This window comes from Callorhinus ursinus, unplaced genomic scaffold (genome assembly GCF_003265705.2).
Source record: "Callorhinus ursinus isolate GAN/ISIS: 27379988/994484 unplaced genomic scaffold, GSC_fseal_2.0 scaffold2, whole genome shotgun sequence".
NCBI lineage: Eukaryota > Metazoa > Chordata > Mammalia > Carnivora > Otariidae > Callorhinus > Callorhinus ursinus.
In genome coordinates, this window is record NW_027397064.1 from 1087262 (window position 1) to 1109732 (window position 22471).

A 22471-nucleotide genomic window follows, 5' to 3' on the forward strand; every position below is an offset into this window, starting at 1 on the left:
GCAGCTTGGCTCCGCACATGCAGCCGGAGGGTCGATCACAGGGGGGGCTCTGCGAGCCCACGCCCCGTCCCAGCATTCAAGCCAGCCAGGGTCAGCCGCCGGTCCCTCTCTGCTTCTTGCTGGTCTTTTCAGGAAAACAGATCGAGAAGCCCAAGTAAGCAGATGAAAACCAGAAACCCTTCTTTTGGACGGGGACTTGAAAAAATCTTTTTAGATACCTAGCTCGAGCACTCAAATTAGGTGTGCTTCAATTAAAGTAAACTCTCTGGCCATTCCACTCCCCAACCCACAAAACAAGAACCTCATAAAGAACCTTCCGGCAACTTCTAACCAGTGTTCGGTGCCCCCCCAACACACACACACATCTGTTCGTGAAGCAGATTGCATTCAGCTGATGTATTCACCAGATGAGTGGGACGTGCCCCTCGGCTTAAAATTGTTGAGTATGTGCTGGGGTTGGGGGGGACACAGATGTCAGGCAAACTTTTTTAGCGCACAGAACCTCTGACGCACGAGTGTCTGCTGATGCTAATTTGGGGCGGCATCTCTCCCCATGACTCACCAGTGGGCGGACGCGAAAGCCGCCTGCTGACCTCTGGAGCCATTTGGGCCCTTCAGAGTGTGAAATTTCAATTTCTACATCAGAGCTTTCCGTGTCAGGCCCGAAAAAATGCTTCATGTGAGAGCAACGTTGATGCTTTCCAGGTCAGCATTTCGGTGGGGGGAGAGCAGGCAAGAGGAAGAAAGGAGTAATTTCTAGCAGGCACACATCACGTTTGCAAACTGTGTTTAGGAAACATACCATTCACCCAGTCACCCCGGTTGCAAAAAGACCCCGTGCCCCAACCCATAGGAGGCCACTGTGCTGCGTCCAGCATCGGGGGCTCACCAACCTGCAGCTCCCGGGCCCCCCTCCACGGCCGGGCACGAAGGGACACAGGTCCAAGAGCGAGCGAGCCCGCAAGAGGTCACGTTGTCCTCGCTGGCCCTGAGGAAGAAGCAGGTCACCCAGGATCACAGCCCCATGGGGCCCCGCTGCCCTGTGTCCCCGCAACACGAGGTCTCCCCCGACGCCGGCACCCCTCGGCCAACCGGAGTGTGGCGCCTCGGGCTCAAGGCGCTTCTACCAAAGGGGGTCGATACAAAACCAGACACCTGTCTGAACTATCTCCCTAGGGCTAGCCATCGGCGCTAAGCCCTGTCCACGTTCCACGGGAGAAAGCAATGCTTCCAGCACCTTCGCAGGGCCGCGGCAGACAGGTCAAGTGCTACCACCCACCTTGCAGAGGCGGCTTGGGCAGGCCTCTTCTCTCTTCGGGTCTGACCCGCTCATTTCTGAGGCATCTCCAGGACGCAGAACTCTGTGATGCAAACTCTGATGACCTCGGGTTCGTCTGTGGGCCCCAGAAAGCAGAGTCTCCGGGGCCCCTCTGCGTTTGGAAGGTCACAGCCATCCCTCAGCTGTGAGCGGTCCCAGGCACGACGAGACGGGTGTCTACTCCGGAGGGAGTGCTCTGCAAACCACACCAGGAGGACTCGGGACACTGAGACTAAGGTGTGACAGTGGCGGTGGGGCAGAGGGTGGCTAACTGGACAGAGGGGACCAGGAAGGAGAAGGAGCGAGGGTCGCCCTGGATGTGAGCCTGGGGCACCCCCAGGACTGCGGTGGCCTCGTTCACCCACGAGAGGACAGCACGGAGGAGGTGACCACAGTGGCCTTCACTGGAAGTCCAGGTGCCTGTGGCACCCAACTTCTCACGGCTGGATGACCAGGGCAGAGTTGAAGACCCCGATTCCAGAACCACCGGAGTAAAAACGTCCCAGCAGGATTTTCATCCTCAGTATCATTCCATGAGGAGTGTGGGTGAGGTGTGTTTGTTTTTCACTCAATGATATTTACTGCGGACTGGGAGGTGACAACTCGATGCACATGGATCTGAGGGGACACGATGGGAAGCAACCACATGGGACAGGCTGAGTTCCTCCGGCCCCTGTCCCCAGGTAAGAAGTGACAGCCAGAGGGCACAGACGACTCTCTGGGCTGTGAGGCGAGCACTGGATTTCTGAGGCCAAGAGATTCAGCCTTGCCGATATCTAAAGCGCAGGTGGGGTGGCACGGCGGTGAAGCACGTCTGCACGGAGATGAAATTCGTCCTGACAGCAACGGCCATCCCCACGTCGGCAAGGGGGAGAAAGCGGGTTTGGGGACAAGCCCCAGTGCGGCCACTGAGCCCTGCCGGCACCTCCCTCACGGGGCTGGATGGAGCGGAACCGAGCCGAGGAGCTTGCAGAGGCCCAGCGCTTCCCTCCGAAGGACTCAAGGCAGACTTGGAGAGACTCTCTCACATCCACGGTCACGGGCGCCCACGGCTCCTCAGCACATCTCAGGACGGCCACGGCTGGAGGCCTGGGGAGACCCTACACACCACACACACACATCACATACACCACGTACTACACACACCCCCCACACACACACACTACACATACCACACAGACACTACACACACCACACATACCACACTACATATACCACACACACACCACACACATACACCCCACACATACCACCCTACACACTACACATACCACACAGACACTACACACACCACACATACCACACTACATATACCACACACATACCACACACATACACTATACCACATATCACACGCCACACCACATGTACCACACACACACCACATGTACCACACACCGCACCACACACACACCACACCACACACCGTACACACACACCCCACATACCTCACCCACATAGACATCTAGTGAGGGGAGTGAGGGCTTGGCCTAGGCAGATGGCGTCCCAGACCCACTCTCCTCACTTCAAGTTTTTTTAAAAAAGCTTCTACATGAGATCCCATTTAAGAAGTTTTTCAGCCACATAAAGTAGGAAGCCTCTGGTCCGGGGATAGGGTCCCTGAGTGATGGCCAGCACCCCTCAGAACTAGACCACACTCCCGCACTGGCCATGTGTGCCCTGTGCCCGCCCCAAGCCCCGCGCGTGTTGCTCACTTTGCACTGTCTGTCCCCGTGTCGGGAAGGGCCCATGCAGCTCTCGGGGGCAGCATTCTCTGAGGACCAGCTCAGCCGACTCCTCCCAAGGCTTGGGTGGACCAGCTCGCTGCTCGGGCTCCTGCCTCTGCACTATCAATTTCTCCAGAAGAGCACCAACGTGTAAGTATGACGGCGTCCGGGGAGGCCTGGCTGTCCCGTGCTTTAGGGCTGGGACCCCTGCAGCAGGCAGCGGTTCAGCGTGGGCCGGAGTGCCTCACCAGCAGGGGTGACCCCCTGGCCCTGCTGCTCATAGGTGGGGTCCTGGGCTCGCTCCACCCTCAGCCTCAGGGTGGGAGAGCCCCCACTTGGCACAACTGTTGTGTTGACGACGGACATTATGGCCGAAACCAAACCAGCACTCCGAAACCAGCAGCCATCCATCCTACTGACACGTAAGTCCACACCAAAGGGGCAATTTGAAAACAATTAGAAATTGGCTGAAGGTGAGATCGGCTCTTAAGTTCATCCTAGGGAGCTCATGGGCCTCGGCCTGGCCTCACAGCCCAGCAGCGGCAGACCCGGAAGGACAGCGTGAGTCTCCCGGCTCCAACCAGCTTCAAACCGTCGATGTGCCCTCAGCTCTGCTGCGTCTCCCTCACACCTGTCCCTGAGTAATGTTCCGCGGCAGCCTAATCAGATCCCGTAGGAGCCCCCCGCCCCGGGAAGAGGAGGCACTGACCCACGCTGAGACACCCAGCGTTTCCTCTGGGCTCTGGGCCCACATTCAATAGATGAACTGAGCAGCCGGAGGGAATGAGCTGCAGAGCCGGGGTGGGGGGTGCTAAAGAGGGGGGGTCCTGGTAGGAGTGGGGTGTGGATGTTCTGGGGACACGCCTCCTGGAGGCACCAGCGTGAGCAGATGCCACATACGTCATCCCCGCTCTGCACCACTCCGTGGCATGTTGTCACTTGGTTCTCCAGGGAGCTACAAGGCCGGAATTACTGTCACCCTGTCACTGGCACAGGAACGGCAGGGACAGAGACCTGAGGGGTTTCATAAACCTCACCCAGATCTCACTGTGGGCAATTCTCATTGACACCAGGTCTGTCTGGCTTTAAAGGTTACGTTCATGACCACAGTGAGGTGCTGGGATCTTGTACGTTAATTCAATCAGGTGCATGCCGGCTCCTGTGGAGATGTTGGGGCAGCGGGGTGGGGAGCAGTGGGGACTGAGCTCTCCCGACCCCCGTGCCACATCAATGTCTCCGTGACTGTAGAGCCCCTTCAAGCGCTGGTTCTGTCCAATGACCCCCTTCTGCCCCTGCAGCCACTGCTCAGCATTCACGGACTTCACCATGGAGGGAGCCCCGACCAGAATCAGTTCCTTTCTAAGCTCATGGCATGTGAAGGAGGCTTAAAGTGTCTGCCTAAGAAAGGGCCTCCACATGCCCGCAGGGGTACCCAGAACCCCCTCTCGAGAACCTTCCTAAACACAGATTCCAAGTGACTCAGAACTGTTGTCATCCGGGTGCTAGTTTCTGATAAATTCACACATGAGTTTATACCATTAGGCAACGAAATCAATATTGTGTGCTTCCCTGCGAAATAGCAAGGGCATTTTTTATTTTTTTCAACAAATAAATGAAGAGTGTAAAAAAAAGTAAGGATTACAATTATTTGAAGTAAAATATTGAACAAATTTAAAAATTTTTAAATACCAAGTACCTCCAGCTTATCACCTGATGGGACCTAAGGCCACCTAGCAAAGAGATGAGATTCTTTGGGGGGGGGGATTATTTTTAGGATATAAAAGTATGGATTCCATTCCAACAGTGCTTCCCAAACTGAACTCTTCAGAAAACCAGGTGCTCATAATGGTATTATTAAAAAAAAAAAAAAAAAAGTATGAGAAACCTTGTTTAACCCAAAGTGAAACACTGTTCTTTTCCCTGCAGGACTTCTCAGAGCCTTTACTATGTTTAATAAACATAGTAAATCTCCAGGAGGGAAATAGAGTGCAGTGTTTTCTGACTTGTGTGACCACCAGGACGCTTTGTGTGTGAGTCACGGTGTAGGGGAAGCGATCCATTGATGAATCCCAGGAGACAATTTGGTCAGTGGAACAAAGTTTAGGAAATTCTGTGTTCTATTTATGCCAGTTCCAGAGAGTACCAAGCAAAGCTGCCTCCCAGAATCTCCTATCGCTTCCTAGACCTGGCCAGGAGCTGGAACTGCAATGTCCCGGGAAAGAGTCCCTCCATGCCTTACACCATGGTCCCCACTCCCTGCTGCACCTACAGGAGTTCCGCTGCTATGTCTACTTAGAGGTGGTGAGTTACCCTTTCCTTCCCTGGTCATCAGCCACCGAGGGTGACTGGCATTCTCCTCAGTGAACATCCCAGGCTTCCCCACTTCACCCTCGTTACTCAGTCCGCGGGACTTTTGCCACAGGTTTGCAGGTTTGGGTGAGCGAGAGCACCTCGCTCTGCCCAAGGCTCCGGTCTGCACCAGGTAAGGGGCCTCTGGCTGGACCATGCAATCTGGGCTGCGCTTACGTTGCCAAATATCTCACCTTTCCATGAGTGTTCTGAGGGACATAGATTAGGACATTTTGCTCTTTCTATGACTGTCGATGAAAAATAAGAAAAAAAGGAAAGACCAGCCTGCCATTAACTCCTTGTGTGGCCATCAATCCTCTGGCTTTCAGTCCCCTACTCCAAATGCTGACTTCTACAATCCTCCCAGCTGTAACATCCCACGTTTCCACAGCTCTTTGAGCACACAGGCTAGATCGCCATCAAAATAAACACAAATATCTAGATGCGAGTGGATCTATTGCTATTCTTTGACAGTTTTCAGACAGCGTTTCCACTGCCATAGGATACCGGAGCTGATCTAAGATCCAGACACGGGCCAAACACTGGAAATCCTTACATTATTGAGCCCTCTCCATGCGCCCCCACACAGGGCACCAGGGCCGTTTTGTCTCGGCGCAGGGAGTTACCAGCAAGGCGCTGCATGAACTGCATTCTGCTTACACCTAAGGAACAGAATCTCGGTGCTGTGTTGGGCACACATTGAGCTGAGTCACCTCATCTCCGCCCCTCTGTGTCCATGGACTGTGAAATTAGCACAAGGTCACACACTCGTGAGGTGACAATAATGGACACACCATTCGGAGCAGAACCGTGCCGGAGGCTGGGAAGGTGTTATGATTTGCAGACATTTAAAAACTACACAATTGAAATCATCTGCAATGAGTGTGTTATAAATAAGCCTTGTATTCACTGGGAGTTTTTTTCCTAAATACAAAACAGATTCTGATATATTGTGTGTCACAGGTCTGAGAGCCGTGGCCCACGTGCAACGCTGTTCATGGGGTCCAAGTGAACTTCCCGTGATAGCTCTGTGATCCGAACTCCCTCCTCCTTTCTGGCCCCATGGGGAGTCTGTGTCCAGAAAAGCTTGAGCAGCTCAGCCCAAATGTTGACTACAGCTACTCACTCAACTAGTTAAGCTAAATAACTAGTTTTTCAGACCTTAGGTGCAACGTATATTCAACAGGGGAGTTTTGTATTTGGAAATTCCTTATTATTTTAATGTCACACTATCACATTCTCATGGGGTAGAGTCAGACTGGGGCCAATCTTTCCATTAGATTGGAATCACAGAGTAGAACCGGAGGGATGTCAGAGATGCACTTCCCAGATGGGTCTATTTTACAGATAGGACACGGAGGACACAGGGGACACTCATCCCCTGTGCCAAGGGTTGGTTCCACCACTGGGTCCTCAGACTCCAGATCTAGTTCTCATCTCCGGAGAGCATGTGAACATGGTCTTCAATCCACATGGGAATTGGATCACAAAATGCAGATTTAAAAATGTCTCCAATAGGGGCACCTGGGTGGCTCAGTCGGTTAAGCATCTGCCTTCGGCTCAGGTCATGATCCCGGGGTCCTGGGATCAAGTCCCGCATCGGGCTCCCTGCTCAGCAGACAGCCTGCTTCTCCCTCTCTCCCTCTACTCCTCCTCCCTGCTGTGTGCTCTCTCTCTCTCTCTCTCTCAATCTCTGTCAAATAAATAAACAAATAAAATCTTTTAAAAAAATGTCTCCAATATGTCTTCTGTTGCTCAAGATGACTCTGTTCTATGAAGGCAGAGTGTTTATGGAAAATCATCTCCTCAAAACTCTATTTTTTTAATCATCATCATCTGTCGGTGGAAAAACACAGCTCAATGATAAACAATAGCATGGGAATTCAGGAGCAAAGCAGAGTTCTTTGTTTGGGTTTTGTTCTGCTGTAATACAGAGGATTTTCATTCTTGCCATCCTTGGTCACTACATTGTTTAAAATTCTTCATCCCCAGCTGCATGGCTCTGAGCTAAAGACGACTAGCGTTTCATACTGGGCATAGAGCTGAGGTGAGAGCCTTTTCTGTCCAGAGCCAGACAATAAATAATTCGGGCTTTGAAGACCACCTGGTCTCTGCTACAACTGCTCACCTCGGCCCTTCTAGCATGATAGCAGCCAGTGGCAATGTGTAAGCAAATGGGCTTGGCTGTGTGCTAATAAAACTTTATTTACAAAAAGTGGCAGAGGGCCAGATTTGGCCTGCAGGTCAGAGTTTGCCAGCCCCTGATTTATATGATGCCAAAAAAGTTCACTGAAACATTGTGGTAGCAATGGATCTATTTTGGAATTCTACAAATGTTGATCAAGCACTTAAACAACGTACTGACCTTTTAACATTTTGCCTGGGCATGCTGTCTTGTGTTGTTATAATCACTGTGACACTTATGAAAATGATAAAGGTATACTGTTGTGAAGTGTCATAGTATTATAGAGATGCCAACTCTAAGGACATTCACATAAAGGGTCAAGAATAAGTGAGCTCTTGAGTATTTATTATAGATATTCTACAAAGCTAAGAAGCATCTACAAATACATCAATAAAAGTGAAGGTCTTGGATATAGGAATCTATTTCTCTCTCACGACCACTTTGTGAAATAATCCTGAGCACCCTTTTTCTAAAGCTTTGCCTCTAGATGTCCACAGTGTGGACTGTGGCACATTCGGGAATAGCATGGCACAACCCCAGCTATGTGGTGCAAACTGCATGAGCAAAGCTCTCTGAACGAAGGTTTCCTTCATCATGGACTTGCCATCCTGAATCTGCTGTTCCTTACAGGTCTGTTGGTGTTGAGGCAAGGCTTTGTTCCCCAGGTATCCAGGGAAGAGCACAAGAGAAAGCCCAGAGTGTGAAAGAGAGAGACAACCCTGTCGTAAGCTTCTCCGGACCCGCCTCTGCCAAATCGGGTACTTCGCTTGCCTCTCTGCATCTCAGTGGGGACGGGAACATTTGCCCTACCTCATCTCCCAGGATTGTAGGGTACATGAAACAAAGGAGTTGTCAGTCATCACTCCTTCCTACAGATCACTCTGTATCTAAATTACAGAAAGATCAAAATGGCGAAAAAGTCTTGCAATGAGCCATATTTTACATGTCAGAAAAAAATTTTATGGAGAGACTGAATGCACAAGTGAACTACGGCCAGATCGTGTGTGACAATAGAACTCTGACCCACAGCCCTGCAATGACCGGCTTGGGAAGCCAAACCACACCTCTGCAGGAACCGGCCCAGAATGGCCAGGATGGGGCAATGACCCACCGCATCCCTTGGTTTTGCCCCCACTTCCAAATCAGTCCCGGCCAGGCCAGCGAAAGTCAAAAATGCATCCCCCGTCACATGGGATCTCCACCTGGAGTGAGCCTGCCTCCAACTTCCCCACATCAACACCCCCGCATCAGGGCACGCCTGAGGCCCTCCCTTCGTCCCCACTCCCCTGCCTGCCCATGAGTCTCTGCCAAGCGCAGGGAATGGTGGCTGCCTCCCTTGCTGCAGCAAGTCTGAGCAAATGGCCTCTGTTCTCATTGGGGGGAGGGGGGAGGGGGGAGGTGGTCTCTTGACGTCCACGTTGTCAAACACTTATTCTCAGCCCCTCTTTTGCCACCAATCCGCTTCTCACAGATAGCAAAGCCTCGAGTCAATGTGCCCCACTCCCCAGGACCCAGTCTCAGGTCCCACCCGCCTCCCTGGAGGAGTCCTGTGCAGCTTTCTTTCCAGCAGCATGAACTTGGAAGCCTGGACCCCTGCCCACAGGCCGCCTCCCGTGCCCCTGCCTGCCGCCTTCCCAGGCCCATGGCTTTCAACGCTTCTTTGTTCAGCCCTCAGTAACTGCTCACGAACCAGCCAACCATAGCCTTCACTGCCCACTCTGAGCCCACAGAGTCTATCTGTGGCCCCCAGGACAGCTAGAATCCGCCCTACCAGCCCCCATGCGGTTATACCTCCATGATGCGCGTAGTTCAGTGTATCGTCTCCTGTGTGACCGTGGCAGCAATGAGCTCACGTCTTGGAGTGGACTTAATTTCTCCTCAACTGAAACTAAAAGTTCTGGCCCCTTACTCCAACATTTCTAATCCACTTATGTCTCTCTGTCCACAGACGCTCTCCTCACTCTGCCATCTCCACCTCTCAACTGGAAGAAAGAAGCCAGGAAATTCCTTTTATGGTTAGAGATGAGTACCACAGCATGATAAAACGTCTGAGTGACCAGAAAGTAACTATTTATAAAATTGTATGTTTATATCAACCTGACATGAATGGCTTCAAAATACGAAACAAATTTTGACAAATCCACACTTACTGTGGGAGTAATATAACCATCTCAGTGAATAGGCCAAGCAGGGGAAAAAATCTATCAAAACATAGATCAGAACATAATTAACAAGCTTAATTCATGGACATCTACAGAAGTCAGCCTACAGCAATTAGAGAATGCACTTGTTCTAAAATAAGTGTACATTCAACTTCTACAAAGAAAAAATAATTTTAAAGACCCTCTAAGCAAGCTTCAGCAAACTTGAAGGACTATTATTATGCAGCCCATATTACTGGAACACAGTGAAATTAAGTGAGAAAGATATGTTCTTTATAGCCCATACATATAGAAAATTCTTTAAAAACTCATGTCATGAAGTAGGTGAAGAAGATTGAGAGAACACTCACCCTGAGGAGCACTGAGTCATGTACAGAATAACTGAACCCCTACATTGTACACCTGAAACTGATGTAATGCTGTATGTTAACTACACTGGAATTAAAAAAAAAAAAACACTCACGTCAAAGCATAAATCAAACTGGGAGCTTCTACACTTAGAATTAAGCAATACTGAAAATGCCATTAGCTGGGATACAGCTGATGTGGTTCTCTGTTGGACATTTATAGAAACAACAAATTGAAAATCAATAAACTAAGTGTCCAACCAAAGGCAGATTTTTTAAATAGAATAAATTCAAATAACATAAAGAGAAGACCATAAACCATATGCAATACAAAAGTCTCTTCACAAAAGTGAAGAGAAGATAAAAATAAGAGAAAGGACAAGTAAAAGCAGAATTGTGAAATAAACATAAATCTCTGGCTAGATAAGAGAGAAAAAACAAATAATAGGAATATAAAAAGGAACACGATTATGCAAGAGTGTAACAATAATATATGTATTATATAGACAACTGATATAAATAATTTTAGTCATGAAATGTTTCTTCTTTAGTATTCTCTGAAAAACAGCATTTTTTCTACCAGTCAACTTTATCTATTTTTTATTGTAGGAGGCCAATATAACTTTGACATTAAAATTCACACAGGGACAGTAAGAGAAATGAAAATCAGAGTTTGCCAGATCTGTGCTGAGGAACATGATAGAAGAAACTTACTAAAAAAAAATAACAGCAAGCCAGAGGCAGCAACGCTTAAAAAAGATAAAATATCATGACTAGTTGTGTCTATTATAAGTATCTGTATAACTATACACATATGGTTGAATTTAGTTATTTAACTCAATATACATTTAAAGGAGAATTTTCGTTTATTTACATTCTTGTAATAAATTTGACTAATAATTTTCTACAGTTTGTGTTATGCCACTTTTTTGTGTTTTCTGGTTCTTCCCTTTGTTGTCTCCTCAGCCCTGTTGACTTCTGGCAGACCCGTGTCCTAAGTGTGTCGGGGAGCCAATGACAGACGGGAGGGTTCAGGGATCTGGTGGGAACCTCTGGAGCAGGGACGGCCTCTGTGGCTTTCAGATCAGAAAAGTTCTCAACCCCAGATTAGAACGAGGAAGTGGGAATGAGGGAGCCAGGCAATTCCTGACCGTCTTTGTGCCGTGGCTCACAGAACAGAGTAATGCCCAAAGAATAGGCAGCAAGGGAAAGCACGTGTTTAAAACAAAACTCAATAATTTTTTTAAAAAGCATAAAACCAAAATTGAGATGACCAAAAAATGATAGTCCAGGTATAAGGTAGAATATTACGCTGCATTAAAAATCATGTTCCCAGAAAAAGATTTAATGACCCAAAATCTAAATGTTGATTGGGGGTGGCTTTCATGGAGAACTAATTTAGGAGCTAAATAATATATTCTTAGCACACATAAAAATATGTATTGTATAGACACAAAGAACTTCAAGAAAGAAATAACGAAGTTAGTAGTGGTTTGAGGGACTATGGGTGAATAATATTTTCTTTTTTTTTTCATTTAATTTTATTTTCTAATTTCTACAATAAACATGTATTTCTTCTATAAAAACAAAACAAATTATTTTTAAATGAGATTATGAAATAGGGTGTACTGTGTAATTTTTAAATATAGAAAAAAATCATAAGTACTTTCATAAAAATATAACTAGATATCAAAAGTTACCACTAGATACCAAACATACCATATCTGACTATAATCAATGAAAGTTAGAATATAAAATAAAGATATGAGCATGAATATTTCTGAGCCATATAATATAATATTAAAATATTTAAGTGTAAACTCTTCATAACACAAGGAGAAACAGAAAACATGCTTATAGTGGACAACATTACTAAGCATCTTACAAATCAAAAGCAAATCTTCAATAAGGATGTTGAAGATCTAAATAATATAAAGAAGAAGGCTACCTTAGTAGATGTATTAAGATTTGTACCTTTTAAACATTGAATACGTATAATTTTTTCAAACTCATGAAGCATTCACAAAAAATGTATCACATACCAGTGAATGGATTTAAAAGCTCAATGGATTTAAAAGGAAATGATGAAGGAAATCAGTATTACCTTGATAAAAATCCAGACAAAATCACAAGAAAACTACAGACCAATATCCCAGAGGAACACTGACGCAAAAATCTTCAACAAAGTACCAGCAACATGCGAAAAGAATTATACACCACAACCAAGGCACCAAGTGGGATTTACTCCTAGAATGCAAGGATGGTTCAACATATAAAACTTGGTCAATATAATACACCATATTAATAGACCGAAAGGAAAAACCCACAGGATCATTTTAATTGATGCAGGAAAAAAACATGTCACAAAATTCAGCACTCTTTTGTGATAAAAAACACTCAACAAACTAGGAATAAAGGGCTATGAACTAGCAGCTGGCCTCTGCTGCCGAGTGGTCCCTCTGCCCTCTGACTGCTCCCCAGGAGGCATTGCTGGTGTGTGTTTCTGAATGCTGTGGTGGGGCGAGTGTTGGTCTGCTTCTTGTGCAGGGTCCTGTTTCTGGTGGTTTCTTCTGTCAACCTGCGCTACCTGCAACTCACTCCAGCTGCATATTAGAGACCCTCTGCACCCACCCCTCATAGTCTGCCCTGGCTTCCTTTGGAAGCTTTGCTGCAAGCAAAGCAGCCCCCAGCCCTCCCCCAATGGCAGCCTTCTGGCTCTGAATCCAGTGCTCTTCTGTTATCCTGCAGATGTCATGTAAGGATGCTGGCTGTCTTTGATGGTACAGCCAAGCTGAGGCAGTCTCCCTGCAGTTATGTTGCTTGGCTTACAAAGGACATGTCCACCTATGATGGTCAGCATGCAAGGGCATCTTCTTCTGGGGTTCCAAGTAGGAAGACAGGAGTTCCTCCACCTGGGCATCCCCCCTTGCCTCTCAGACGCACTCCTTCTCATGATGGAGTTTCAGTCCACCATTTGCCCGTCCATTTCCACTCCTCCGCTCTCATTTTCCTACCTGCGATCCTCCTCCTAACAGGAAGGGGGAGTTCTCATCCTTTCTCTAGGTGGTGTAGGATCTCATTTATATAGAAACCGGATAGATTGCCTCTTGAATGCTAAGTCGGAACAACTCAGGAAATCCCTTTTCTGTCTTGACAAAGTCTTGCTTTCTTGCTGCAGATACAAAATCCTACTTTTCAAATAGGAGATGAATGTCTATAATAATCCTAATCTCTCCCCCTTCCTCTCCAGGGCAGGGAATGCCCTGACTAAGGAGGAGATGAGAGGACCAGACATGCAAGAGAAGAATGCACACAAATATATTTCAAAATATTTCATCCCTCTGACACTTGTAGATGAATCTTTGACACTTGAAAATACATTTGGTTGCCTTCTGGTGAACCGTAGACCTCAGTGTAAGAGAAAGAACTTGTTGATATTTACCTATTTATTTTGGCAGCTTCCCGAGCTCTCATTTTTTTATAAATTGTCAGAAAATTCTATCATTTGCCAATAATAAACGTTACCTCCTTCCCAGTATAGTGTCTCTTATTTTGTTTTCTTTTCTTTTCTAACAGCATTGGCTAGCAATTCCAGAACTATATTTAATAGTAACAGTAAAGGTAGCTTTCTTTTATTTTTTATTATGATGGGGATAGCATTAGCATTTTATCATTCATCAAGACAGTGGCTTTTGAGTTAACTGATAAGATTTTATTTTTCTCCACTCACAAGCTGAATGGCACCATATATCAACAACATTTTGGGCAGGTTCTATAACTTTCTGGTCAGTTTTGGTTATTAAAATCTATCTCATCTCTAACCCTATTTAATACCCTCCCCTACCCCTCCCGGCAACCTGCCCCCATGCTGTGATCTGCGGGCTTTGACGTGAGGAGGGGTCCTGGCTTGCCCTTTTACTCTTCAGCCCACTCCCTCTTCCTCCTTGGGGTGTCCACTGGGCAGTGTGCCTGTCTCCTCCTCACTTGCCAAAACTTGAGCTCTATGTTTCTGTGTTTTCAGGAGTGTTGGGGAAGGAACAACAAGGTAACAGGTGCTGCTTCCCTACCTGGGGATCTGATCGCAATCTGCTTTTTAAGGCTGTGACTGCGTAGCTGGCTTCTATTAGTCTTTGATATCCTGTGGGGCAGGTAAACAACTGCTGGCTTTTTCCAGCTCACTGGGCATTTCAAGCTCTTGGGTATCCTCTGGGCTGCTGTGCTGAGTGATTCTCTGACATGGGAGTGCAACTCTGGGTTGGTCTCTTAGTGGGGTTGCTAGATTTGGCAAATAAAAATTCAGGATGCCTAAATTTGGATTTCAGAAAAATAATAATTTTTTAGTGTAAGTATGTCCCATGGGATATTTGAGACATATTTATCATGAAAAAATATTTGTTGTTTACCTAAAATTCAAATTTAACTAGGTGTCCTGTATTTTTTCTGGCAACCCTACCTCTCTCACCTCCTCTTTCCAGCAGGCTTCCCTCTGGGTGAGTTTGGTAGGACCGATCTTGACTTGGGAGGTCAAAGTTCTTGCTGTACTGCTTCAATCCACCCCTGTCTCATGGCCAGCTCTCCCCAGGATGTTTTTCCCCTGCTTAGATACAAACAGACCAGAACCTCATATTCCAAGAATAGTCTAATCAGGGATTAAGATGCAGGTACCTTGCAGGGAACCTCACTCCTGGAGTGTGTGTGTGTGTGTGTGTGTGTGTGTACATATAAAATGAAGAATGCATATTAAATTTTATCAAAAGCCTTTTTGGCAGCTATTGAGATGATCATATGGTTTTTATCCTTTTACCAATTTACATGATTTATATTCATGGATTTCTTATATTGCATTCCCGGAATAATCTCTACTTGGTGATAGTGTTGCTGTGATTGTTGTTGCTTTCCCTGAAGACCACTGCTCTTCCTTTCCCGGTTCTTTATACAGGAATTTGGTATGTATGTTCATAAGAGAAATCGGGAGAAGGAATTATGTTTGGTTCTAAAAGAAACTGGAAACATTTTCACTTACTTTAATTTAAATTTTTTTACTATGTTCCCAAAGACTATTTAACACCGGAGCTATGTGTTATTTGAAAGCTTGAAATAAATTTCAGTAAGACCGCTTTCACCAGGTACATTTTGGAAGTAGATTTTGCCTTTATTTTTCTTTTTACTTTCTTCCTTCTTCATTATCTGTCCAATTGCCTGAGGGAGGACAGCCTCCTTTCCCTGGGCTCTGTTCCCAAGTGGAGGACTCCTGGTTACTGCCATCACTCCCTTTCCCCATGGAGGGGCAGCCCAGGTAGGTAGGTGGTGAAGTAGCTATCTACCCGTGGACTCTTGCTAGTTTGTTACCGGACTTCAAGCACTGGGTGTTTGTCCCTCCCTCCTCCAGATGAAGGTGAGGTCACAGTGCTGGTGACAGCAGCCTCAGCTGGGCTTCCTGAGGACAGACGTGGGGGATGGCAGGTGTGGGAGGCATCAGGGAGCCCTTTGGGTTCTGCAGCTAGCTGTCCTGGATGGGGTATCCGTGTTGATAGGGGTGTTACACTCTACACCTGCCTGTCTTCTGCATCCTATTTTTTTGTTGGTTCTGAACCCTGGATCAAAACAATAATGTATTCCTCAGCCCCAGATCTTACAAACTGTCTCCCTTTTACAGAACCAGTGTTAGCAATTTGTTATTTTAAAGGAGTTCTTGCTTTGAGATTCTTTTTTTCCAAATGTGGTAGCGTGAGGCTATTATAACATTTGTTTATATTTTAAAATTTCCACTGTATCTTTTATGTCCCTTTGATAAATCCCAGTGATGTGTACTTTTTCTTTATTTTCTAAATAATTAGGATTCTCAGTGGTTTACTTATTGTTTTCATCTTTTCAGAGAACCAGCTTTCAGACTGATTAATCAATTTCAGTTTTTTGGTTTACCCATTCATTATTTCCTGTTTTCCATCTTAATTCATTCTTTTCATATGTTTTCTATGTTTTCCTTGAGGATATTTTGATGCCCTTTTACTAGTCCTTTGATTCAAAGACTTCCTGCATGCATTCCCCCTCATGCTAATTACTTAACATCGACCTGGTAAGATTCAGAGAGTAATTAAATCAGATAATGCATATACAATGCTTATCACTGTGTTTAAAATACAGTCAACACTCTATCAAGAGTAGCTATTAATAAAAATGACAATAAGAATGAACAAAATATTTTAAGACTTGGGGTTTTTTCTGAGTACAGTTTGCACACATTCTATACACTCGGATATGTAGTATTGTCATTGTAATTACTTTTTTAATAGCCTGCATTTGGGATGGTCATTTACTCTTTAATCAAATATTTATTTATTGGTTAATCAGTTATGTGTGTATGTATGTATATATTATTTTCAAGAGGTTGGGTTTGGGGGGATGCCTGGGTGGCTCAGTGGGTTAAGCGTCTGCCTTCAGCTCAGGTCATGATCCTGGGGTCCTAGGATCAAGCCCTGCACTGGGCTCTCTGCTCATCAGGGAAGTCTGCTTCTCCCTCTCCCTTTGCCCCTCCCACCACTCATGCTCTCTCTCTCTCACTCTCAAATAAATAAAAAAATATTTTTAAAAAAAGAGGTTGGATTTGGGAGTATATATTTTTATTTATTTGTAATTCTATAGATCAGTGTTTGATAATATGACCTGTATAATTTCATTTTTCCCCATTTTTTTATTGTGGTAAAATACACATAACATAAAATTTACCATCTTAACCATTTTAAGTGTATAGTTCAGTGGTATTAAATACTCTGATAATGTTGTGCAATCATCACCACCATCCATCTCTAGAACTGTTTTCATCCTATAAAACTAAAACTCTATACCATTAAACAATAACTCACCATTCCACCCTCCCCCTGGTCCCTGCCAACCACGATTCTACTTCAGTCTCTATGATTTTGATGACTCTAAGTACCTATGTAAGTGGAATCATACAGTACTTGTCCTTTGTGATTGGTTTATTTCATTCAGTATAACGTCCTCAAGATTCATCTATGTTGTAGCAAATGTCAGAATTTTCTTCCTTTTTAAGGCTGAATAACATTCCATCGTGTAGATAGATCACATTTTGCTTATTCATCTACTGGTGGACACTTGAGTTGCTTCCGCATGTTAGCTATTGTAAATAATGGTATTATGAACATGGGTGTACAAGTATCTCTTCCAAATCCTGTTTTCAATTCTTTTGGGTATACACCTGGAAGTGGGATTGCTGGATCATATGGTAATTCTGTTTAATTTTTTGAGGTACCAGACTATTTTCCACAGCAGCTGCACCAGTTTGTATTCCCACCAATACTGCACAAGCATTCCAGTTTTTCCACATCCTTGCCAACACTCGTTTTCTATTTTTATGGTAGTGGACATCCTAGGGGGTGTGAAGAGATATGTCATTGTAGCTTTGATTTGCACTCCCCTAATGATGAGTGATGTTGAGCAACTTTTCATGTGCTTACTGGCCATTAGTACATCTTCTTTAGAGAAATATCTATTCAAGTCCTTTGACATTTTTTAATTGGACTATTTGTTTTTTGTTGTTGAGTTTCAGGAGTTCCCTATATTTTCTGAATACTCACTCTTTATCCATATCCATATGTATATCAGATTTATGATTTGCAAATATTTTCTCCCATCTTGTGGGTTGCCTTTTTACTCTGTTGATAGTACTTTTTTATGTAGAAAATTAGTTTTTTTCATGAAGTCTAATTTGTCTATTTTTATCTCTTATTGCCTGTGCCTTTGGTATCATATCCAAGAAATTATTGCCAAATCCAGTGTCATGAAAATTTCGCCCTATGTTTTCTTTTATGAGTTTCATAGTTTACATCTAGGCCTTTAATTTTTGTATATAGTATCAGGTAAGTGTCCAAATTTATTCTTTTGCATGTGGATATTCATTTCTCTCAACATCATTTGTTTAAAAGCATTCTTGTCAAAAATCATTTGACCATATATATGAAGGTTTATTTCTAGGCTATTTTATTTCATTGGTCTATATTCTGTCCTGATACAAATACCACACTGTGTTGATTACAGTAGCTTTGTAGCAAGTTTTGAAATCACAAGTCTCAGTCTTTTAGCTTTGTTCTTTTTCAATATTGTTTTGGCTATTGGGGCCCCTTGAGATTCCATGTGAATTTTAGAATGGGCTTTTCTATATCTGTAAAAAACGTCATTAGGATTTTAGCAGGGATTGCATTGAGTCTGTAGGTTGCTTTGGGTAGTATTGATTGATGTCTTAACAATATTACATCTTCCAATCTATGAACATGGGATGTGTTCTCATTTATTTATATCTTCTTTAGTTTGGTTTTGCAATGTTTTTTGTGAGTCTTTAATCTCCTAGGTTAAGTTAATTTATAAGAATCTTATTCTTTCTGATGTTATTCTAAATAAAACCATTTTCATGATTTCCTTTTCAGATTGTTCATTGTTAGTGTACAGAAGTGCGAATACTTTTGTGGGTTGACTTTGCATCCTGCTACTTTGCTGAATTCATTTACTAGTCCTAGCAGGTTTTTGTGCGGAATCTTTAAAGTTTTCTATATGTAAGAGCTTATCATTTGTGAAAAGAGTTCATTTTACCTTTTCCTTTCCAATTTGGATGACTTATTTCTTTTCCTGCCTAATTGCCCTGGCTAGGACTTCCAGTACTATGTTGAATAGAAGTGGTGAGAGTGGGCATCTTTGCCTTGTTCCTGACCTTAGAAGAAGTTTCCAGTCTTTCACCATTGAGTATAATGTTCACTGTGGGTTTTTCATATATGACTTTTATTATGTTGGGATAGGGATCCACAAAGACCTGCTGTATACCTGTCCCCAATCTCCAATGCCATCTCAGAGGAAAGCAGGGCAGGGATGGTGACATTCTAAAGATGGAGAGTCTGTCTCAGTCATCTGAGTAGAAGCTAAGCAATTGTTGTAATTATTGCATTGCCTTTCCCTGTAAATCTGTGCAGTGATAAGAGAACAGTTACGAAAAAATAAACATTTCATTTGCACATTGGTGTATTATATGAGTAAATTTACAATACTACTCATGATAATGTTTTATATGTTGTTCATTTGGATGATGCTTGAAAAATTTTAGTGCAAGCATATCCTGAATCACATGGATAGCTAGCTACATTTGGACTGAGTAATGCCACACTGTAAAACCATATCAGCACTAAGAACTTTTTTTTAATTGAGGTGTAATTAACATATAACATTTTATTAGTTTAAAGTATGCTTTAATTGTTTTAGATAACAGAAAATAAGAAAAGGAAATTGATATTTATGCTTTTATGGATTCAACAAATATTTGCCAAACATATGTTAGGCACCATACTATGTGCTTGGGATCCAACAATAGTGAGATTAATGGGTGGCTAGGACCGGAGAGGATAGATAGGTAGATAGGTTGTATAAACATATAGAAACTTAGATACATATATAAATTCTGTTAGATTTTGATCGGTGTATATAAAAATTTGAGTGGAATAACACCAATAAGGATTTGCCAGTATAGGGACTGGAGAAAGTTATTTTCATCATTTTGCATCGGAAACTGTACATCAGGTACAGTCAGGTAGGAGGACTATGATAAAGGGACATTAGAGCAGAGATCATGAAAAGGGATGGCATGAGCTGAGTACATCTACCTGGTGAACTGGTATGTTTCCCCACTCCTACTTTGCACCTTTCTGTTTTCCTTATGGTGTATTTGTCATATTTAAAGCATAAAGTTGTATATTTTTAAATTTATCTAATCTATCAGCCTCTGTCTTTACCCAGCAAATTCAATCCATTTACATTTCTGCCGTTGCTACCCTATTTGAATTGTTTCTGCTATCGTGCTTTCTACCTTCCCAGATTTTACCTCCTTTCCTATCTTCTAGAGCAGGGTTTGCAAACTATAGCCTTCAACCCAAATCCAATCCAGTGCCTGTTTTTGTAAATAAAGCTGTATTGGAAAGCAGCCACACCATTTGCTTAAATCGTCCCAAAGTCTGCTTTCATGTTGCAATGGCAGAGTTGAGTCATTGCAACAGAGACCATATGGCACACAAAGTCAAAAATATTTACTATCAGGCCCTTGATAGAAAAAGTTTGCTGACCTTTATCATATAGGACTAGAGAGTTTCTTTTTTTCCTTTACTGTTTTGAGAGTTACAAATTCTACTCCATTCTCCTAATAGTCATAACATGTGTACTTGACAAAATCTAAAGTTAATCCATTTCTTCATATGATCATTCAAAGATTTTAGAATTCTTGGATTATTCTCCTCTTTTACATATTACTTAATCCAATATCTCAGATCCTACATATTTTTATACACTTAAAATAGGTTATTGATATTATTATTATATTCATTGTCAATCTTTATTTAGATTTATCCATATGTTTACTAATTTATTTGCACACAATTTTGCTTACAGTTCACTCCCTACTTCTGGGTTCAATTTCCTGCTTGCTAAAGGACATCCCTAGAAGTTTTTTTAGAGGATCTGTTAGTGATAAATTCTCTTTGTTTTTCATCATTTCTCCGTAATTCTTGTATGACAGTTTAGTTAGGAAGAGGTTTCTGTTTTCTCTCAGCACTTTGAAGATACAATTTCACAGTCTTCTGGTTACTGTTGACAAGTGGCAGCCAAATTAATTAGCATTCCTTCATAGATAATCTTTTATTTCTGCATGCTTTTAAGGTGTTCCATTGTCTTTGGCATTTTTACATAGTTTACTGTTACATATCTAGGTGTAAATTTCCTTATATTTATCCTTTTAGAACTATTGTTTTCCCTGAATCAAAGAATTCAGGGCTATCTTCAATTTTGGAAAATTCTCTCTGAATATTGATTCACTCCCCTTCTCTCTATTCGCACCACCTGTAACCCCCTATTATGCTTTTATTGGACCTTCTTCGCCTGTTCTCCATACTTGTTAACCTTGCCTCCAAATTTTCCAGTTCTTTACTTCCATGTGCTCACAGTGATAGTCCACTTTGCTAATTCTCTATTTAGTTGTATCTAATCTGCTTTTTGACCTAACTATTCAGGGATTTGTTGAATTCCAATTTCTATATTTTTTCTTCCTAAAAGTTCCCTTCTGGGGGTATCTGGGTGACTCAGGCAGTTGAGCTTCTGCCTTTGGTTCAGGTCATGATCTCAGGTCCTGGGATCGAGCCCATCAGGCTCTCTGCTCAGTGGGGAGTCTACTTCTCTCTCTCAAATAAATAAATATCTTTTTTAAATTTTTAAATAAATAAATAAATAAAAGTTCCCTTCTGTTCTTTTATAATATTCCTGGTCTTTGTTTTCCTTTGGTCAGGGCTTGCTGTTTTCTCATGTTTTATTTTTTCCATTGCATCTTTTTTTTTTTTTTTTAGATTTTACTTATTTATTTGAGAGAGAGAGAGCACAGAGGGAGAGGGAGAGGGAGAAGCAGGCTCCCTGCTCAGCAGGGAGCCCGATGCAGGACTCGATCCCAGGACCCTGGGATCATGACCTGAGCTGAAGGCAGACGCTTAACTGACTGAGCCACCCAGGTGCCCCTCCATTGTGTCTTTAAGCCCAGCTGTTTTATAATCCCTATTTGATCATTGTTTCCTGAAGCTCCTAGGGGTCTGTTCCTACTGTTTGTTATATCTGCAAACTAATTTAGGGTTTATCTTTTTCCTCAGATTGGCACTTTGGGATTCAAAATCATCTTCACTGGGGTCAACTCTTTGTGTCCATCCATAGGGGTGTGTGTTTTGTCCTGCCAGATGTTCCAGAATTATTACCTGCCTGGGGTTAATTCCCTCTCCATCTGTCAGACTGGGGGCTCTGTGCCACACAGATAGTATAAGTTTAAGCCCCACATACACTTGAGGACAACCACTAGTTACAAATCTCAAGGCAGCCATTTTTTCTCTGCAGAACCAGGCCAAGGCTATAACGCTGTCTGTAATCTCCCTGGGCCCATGGCGGGACTCTTTCCTGCTCCACCTTTTCAAAAGAGCAGGAAAACTTAGTAGGAATCTCAGTTTTAGCCTCCAGTCTCTTATGAGCCCAATGATTCATCTCCTATTTCTGCACAACCATTAAAATCCAAGAATTCGCTAGTTTCACATACATATGAAGTCCCCTGAACTCTCATCTTTGCCACCCCGCGGTCTGCCCCCAGCATAGCCACATACTCCTCATTTCCATTCCCTTTTTGGTTTGGGTCCTGATGATATAGTGCTCTTACTTTTCGTGAGTGACATTAATATATTTGTTATATTTTAGCCAACATTCCTAGGCATTTTGAATCAAGATATTGTTCATGTTTTGGATTCATCAATATCACCAGAAATACAAAATATGTGTTAACACTAAACTATTTTAAACATCGTAAA

At 43.6% G+C, this 22471-nt stretch overlaps 1 long non-coding RNA gene across 1 annotated transcript; it reads left to right on the forward strand.

The window, feature by feature from the left end:
* The first annotated feature begins 5195 nt into the window (after window positions 1–5195).
* Window positions 5196–9610, forward strand: LOC141374554 (uncharacterized). The gene is made up of 3 exons (XR_012381559.1): window positions 5196–5346; window positions 8210–8337; window positions 9528–9610. It is a non-coding gene; the product is annotated as an uncharacterized lncRNA (long non-coding RNA).
* Window positions 9611–22471: the final 12861 nt, after the last annotated feature.